Source organism: Nycticebus coucang, chromosome 2, assembly GCF_027406575.1.
Source record: "Nycticebus coucang isolate mNycCou1 chromosome 2, mNycCou1.pri, whole genome shotgun sequence".
Taxonomy (NCBI): domain Eukaryota; kingdom Metazoa; phylum Chordata; class Mammalia; order Primates; family Lorisidae; genus Nycticebus; species Nycticebus coucang.
This window is the reverse complement of record NC_069781.1, coordinates 107,279,800-107,285,579: the sequence shown is the minus strand read 5'-3', so window position 1 is coordinate 107,285,579 and position 5,780 is coordinate 107,279,800.

Sequence of the window (5,780 nt, the reverse complement as noted above, 5' to 3'; positions counted from 1 at the left end):
CAAAGGTCACACTATTCATACCCAGAAAGCTGCGCGAGAAACCTTACCATCCATAACTACATTTCCCACAAAACACAGCGCAAGCGCGCCACTTTCTGGCAGGGAGGCGGGTACAAGGGGGTGCGTTGGTGCTGGATTTGAAAGATTTAGGGAATGATATGTTATTGACAGTCTGCCAGGACTCCAGCTTTATAACATTACAGCATATGCAAGGAGAGAGAGAGAAAATATGAATTTGTTAGGTTTAGGTAGTGATGATGTGTTATTGACTGTCTATCCTGAAACCCAGAGCCAGGGGTTGTCAGAGCATCTCTGGTATGGCATACCAGAAAATGCAATGTGTGGGCCTCGAGCAGATCCTGGTTTCAGAAAAGAAGATTTACAATATATGGACTGGACTTTAGAAATGTTAGGAAAAGTAATTGTAAGTAACATTGAGATCATGTAGGTAATTTTATTTTCTTTTTAAGAGGTGCATATTAGAGTATTTAGGATATTATATTTGTAATTTCCTTTTTAAAATAAGAATTAGACATGGCAAATATGGGAAAACGTAAAGAATTTTGAAACCTATAGAAATTAAGTATTTTTAATATTTTCTACATTTTGTAGATAATTTTGTAATATGAACTTTGTATTTTGTTTTTTTGACATTAATATATATGAAACTATACCAACTTTTGTCTGAATGAAGACTTAAGTAATGATCAGAAAAGAACTGATAATGCATGAAAGAAAATGTCTATATTTAGAACACATAATATTGTTAAAATACTTAAAAATTTACCCCGGTGCAGTAGAAGTGCAACTCCGGGATAAAGAGAAAGTGAGAATGTAGCTATGTTTTAGAGCAGGCTTTTAAAGCAGTGGAAAGAAATTGTTCAGTAACCTAGTTAGAACAAGGAGATGGGTGCTGGTACAAAGTCAGGACATATCTGCAGCCCTGAAATTACAATAAATTTCACAAAGATTCAAGCTATAAGCAATTCTGAGAGCAATTTCTAAGTTTTAAAACCTAAAATTCTACATTTAAGTCGTTAAGGAAAACAAATGATTTTAAGAGAATAAATCCCCAAATTTCTTTCCAAGGAGACACTTGCCCTTCACTCCTATTGAAAGCCTGGCGACCTCAACCCTGCACCTGCAGAGGCAAACCACCCCTTTAACCAATGAATGTTTACACAGAGAGATTTTGAGGCTGTAAAACATTTTTTTAGTAGGGTAATCCATCTACTTGGTGAAAGGTAATTGGTGGTTTCCAATTTTTGACAATTATGAACAAAGTCACTTGTAACACTCACTACAGGTTTTTGTGGAAAATAAATTTTCAATTGACTAAATCTTTTTCTCTTTGAATTGTCTTCTGTGTCTATTCTTTTGCAGATGCACTGTTTGTATTACTCTTTATAGAAAGCCTTGACATCTCATAGTGTAAAACTTCCAGTTTTGTTATTCTTCATAAGTGTTTTTCACTATTCTATTTCCTTTGCCTTTCCTTAAACCATTGCTGAGATTTGGGAGAACTGACATTTTAACAATATTGAGTCATTCATTCAATTCATGAAAATAGTATGTTTTATGTAAATTTTGATTTCTTTCATCTGTATTTTGTACTTTTCATATATATATAAAATTTTGCATATGTTTTGCATATGTTTTGGTAGATTTGTACATAAGTCTTTCTTTTTTATAGTAAATAGATCTTTAGAAATTGTCAAATTCCAGTTGTTCATTGCTAGTATATAGGAATATGACTGACTTTTATATACTGACCTTTTATCCTGAAAACTTATTAAACTTGTCAGTTAAAACAGATTTTTTTTTTCCTTTTTGAAAGACAAGGTCTCATGCTGTTGCCAGTGCTGGAGTGCATTTGTGAGATCATAGCTCACTGTAGACTTGAATTCCTAGACTCAAGAGATCCTCCCGCCTCAGCCTCCTGAGTTGCTGAGATATCTTGCATTTTCTTAATACACATAATTTGTCTGCAAATAGTGACCATTTTGTTTCTTCCAGACTACATGACTTTATTTCTTTCTGTTGCCTTACATTATTTGGTAAGACGTAAAGGGTGATGTTCCATAGGATTACTAAGAGATCACTGCTAGCCTGTTTTGTGCTGTTATCACAATAAGTGAGGCTGGTTAAGAACATTTATTCTTCAGTTTTGGAGCCTGACGTCTAAGATTAAGGTACCAGCGAAAGCAATCAAATAAGAAAAATAAATAAAGGCATACAAATCAGAAGAGAAGAACTAAAATGACTTCTTTTTGCAGATAACAGGATTCTATATGTAAAAGCCAGGAAGACTCCACCAAAAAATAAAAAATTCTGTTGCTGAATACAAAATAGACATACAAAATGAACTGCGTTTCTGCACTAATAATGGCTTATTCAAAAAACAAATCAAGAGGTGCAGCGCCACTTGTGGCTTTGATACAGCCTTCTTCCTGTGCTGCTTGCGCGAGCCGCCGCCGTGATTCCACCCGGACCTGGCTGAGGTGGTGGGCTGTCAGGTAGGGCAAACTGGGAGCCACCGCCGGGAATTGAGTCTGACCTGTCTCAAGGAGGACCCCTGCCGGCGGCCACGTCCCTCCAGGGGCCTCCAATTAGCCAGTAAATGACTCAGCGGTCCGGAGTAAACGAGTGGGGGACCAAAGTCAGGCCCTTGGCGAAGGGCTCTCTGTTTCCCAGCCTCTGCTTCTCAGCCTCAGGGCCTTGACTCTGTATCCCCACATGGTTAACGCAGGGCCTCTGCGGAGCTCGTAACTGGCTATGCAGAGTGCTTTGCATGTACAGTGCATTTTGCCTCCACAGCCTTTTTTTTTTTTTTCTTTTTGGAGACAAAGTCTCACTCCGTTGTCCCAGGCTAGAGTGCCAGGGAGTATCCTAGCTCGCAGCAACCTCAAACTCCTGAGTTTAAGTGATCCTTCCCTCTCAGAGCCTCCCAAGTAGCTGGAACTATAGGCACCCTATATGATGCCGGGCTAATTTCCCACAGAGGAGTGGTTATCTCCATCAGAGGCAACTGAACATTTCATGTCAAGAGAAATTGCTGGTCTCAAGTAAATTATCATTCTCTTTATAAAGAACTGTCATATGGGTTTGTAATGCTATAAAATCAGAGTGTTTATTTACATTTTCTTCTTGACCAAAGCTTTGGACATATTTTCTAGTACTTATTGCCCAAGTATGTGCATTCTTTTGTGGAATGCCTCTTTTAATATTTTCCTCTTCTTGACTATTACTACATTACTACTGGGTTATCTGTACTATTATTACATTATAAACATGCTTTTTTTTTTTACATTATTAGTATTGTTTTTATTGTTAGGGATTCATTGAGGTTACACTGATGGCATTTGTCAAAGTCCCTCTTATAATTGTGTCCTGCCCCCAAGAGGTGTTATTAGAATCAAGTACATTGGCTCTTTTACTGTTGATTGAGTTCTCTATAGATTCTAGTTATCAAGTCTTTGTCAGATTTGTCTAATAGCCCACCTTGTATTAGATCATCTACTGCCTTCATATTAGAATCAAGTACATTGGATTCTTGCTTCTCCATTCTTATGATGCTTTACTAAGATGAATCTGTTTTAACACAATCTACGTTAGTACAAAAAATGTAGTCTCCATCTTTTTTTAATGGCTAAATACCATTCCATGGCATACATATACCACAGCTTGTTAAGCCATTCCTAAGTTGGTGGGCATTTAGACTGTTTACACATTTTGGTGATTGTAAATTGATCAGCAATGAACAATCTAGTGCAATGGCCCTTATCATAAAATGATTTTTTTTTCTTCTGGACAGATGCCTAGTAATGGCATTGCAGGATCAAATGGGAGGTCTAATTTGAGTTCTTTAAGGATTATCCATACTTACTTCCAAAAAGGTTGTATTAGTTTGCAGTCCCACCCACAGTGTAAAAGTGTTCCCTTCTCTCCACATCCATGACAGCATCTGCAGCTTTGAATCTATGTGATGCGGGCTATTCTCACTGGCAATAGGTGATATCTCAGGGTGGTTTTGACTTGCATTTCTCTGATGATTAGGAACAATGAGCATTTTTTCATGTTAGCCATTCATTTATCTTCCTTCGAAAGGTTCTATTCATGTCTCATGCCCAGGGATATGTGGGATTGTTGGCTCTTTTATTGTTGATTGAGTTCTCTATAAATTCTAGTCATCAAGTTCTTTGTCAGATTCATAACATGCAAATATCTTTTCCCACTCTGAAGGTTGTTATTTGCTTTGGTTGTTGTCTCGTTAGCTGTACAGAAGCTTTTCAGTTTAATCAAGTCCTGTTTATTTATTTTTGTTGTTTTTACAATTGCCACAGAAGTCTTCTTCATAAAATCTTTCCCCAGGCTAATATCTTCAAGTATTACCTCACTTTATTTGAGGATTTTTATTGTTTCATGCCTTAGATTTAAATCTTTTATCCATCTTGAATAAATGTTTGTAAGTGGTGAAAGGTGTGGTTAGTCTTTACATGTGGTTATCCAGTTGTCCCAGCACCATTTATTTAATAAAGTATCTTTTCCCCACCATATGTTCTTGTTTGGTTTATCAAAGATCAGGTCGCTGCAAGATGTTAGTTTTATCTCATGGTTTTCTATTCACTTCTAAAAGTCTATGTCTCTATTTTTGTGCCAATACCATGCTGTTTTGGACACTATGGCCTTGTAGTATAGCCTAAAGTTTGGTAGGGTTGTACCCCCAGCTTGGTTTTTATTACTAAGAATTGCCTTAGCTGTATGGGACTTCTGATTCCATACAAAACAAGGAATTATTTTATCCAGATCTTCAAAGTATGAAGATAGTATTTTAATGGGAATTGCATTGAATCTATAGTTTGCTTTCAGTAGTATAGACATTTTCACAATGTTGATTTGTTCCAGCCATGAACATGGTATGTTCTTCTATTTGTTGATATCTTCTGCTATTTCTTTTCTTAGGGTTTTGTAATTTTCTTTGTAGCAGTCCTTCACCTCTTTTGTTAGGAATATTCCTAAGCATTTTGGCTTTTTCGAAGCTACTGTGAAAGGAATTATGTCCTTGATTAGCTTCTAATCTTGGCTGTTATTGGCATATACACGGGCTACTGATTTGTGAACATTGATTTTATATCCTGAAATGTTGCTATGTTTTTTGATCACTTCCAGGAGGCTGTGGTAGTGTCTTTGCCATTCTCTAAGTTCTCTAAGTTCTCATGTCATCAGCAAAGAGCAAGAGTTTGATGTTCTCTGCTCCAATTTGGATGCTTTTTATTGCCTCTTGCCTGATTATACTGGCTAGAACTTCCAGCACTTTGTTGAATAGTAATGGTGATAGAGGACAAGCTTGTCTGGTTTCAGTTCTAAGTGGAAAAGCTTTCCACTCCATTGTTTTACTCCATTCAATATGATATCATCTGTGGGTTTGTTGTAGATGACTTTGTTTAATGTAAGAAATGTGAAACCAATGCCTAAATTCTTAAAGATTCCAATTAGAAAAGGATGCTGAATTTTGTTGAATGCCTTTTCTGTATCTATTGAGAGGATATAGTCTTTGTTTTTGCTTCTGTTGATATGGTGAATTATATTTATGGGCTTGCATATGTTAAACCAGCCTCATATCCTTGTGATGAAACTTACTTGATCGTGATGTATATTTTTTTTAAAGTGCAGCTGTAATCTAATGGCTAGGATTTTACTGAGAATTTTTGCATCTATATTCATTAGTAAAATTGGTCTGAAGTTCTCCTTTTTAGTTGGGTCTTTTCTTGGTTTTGATA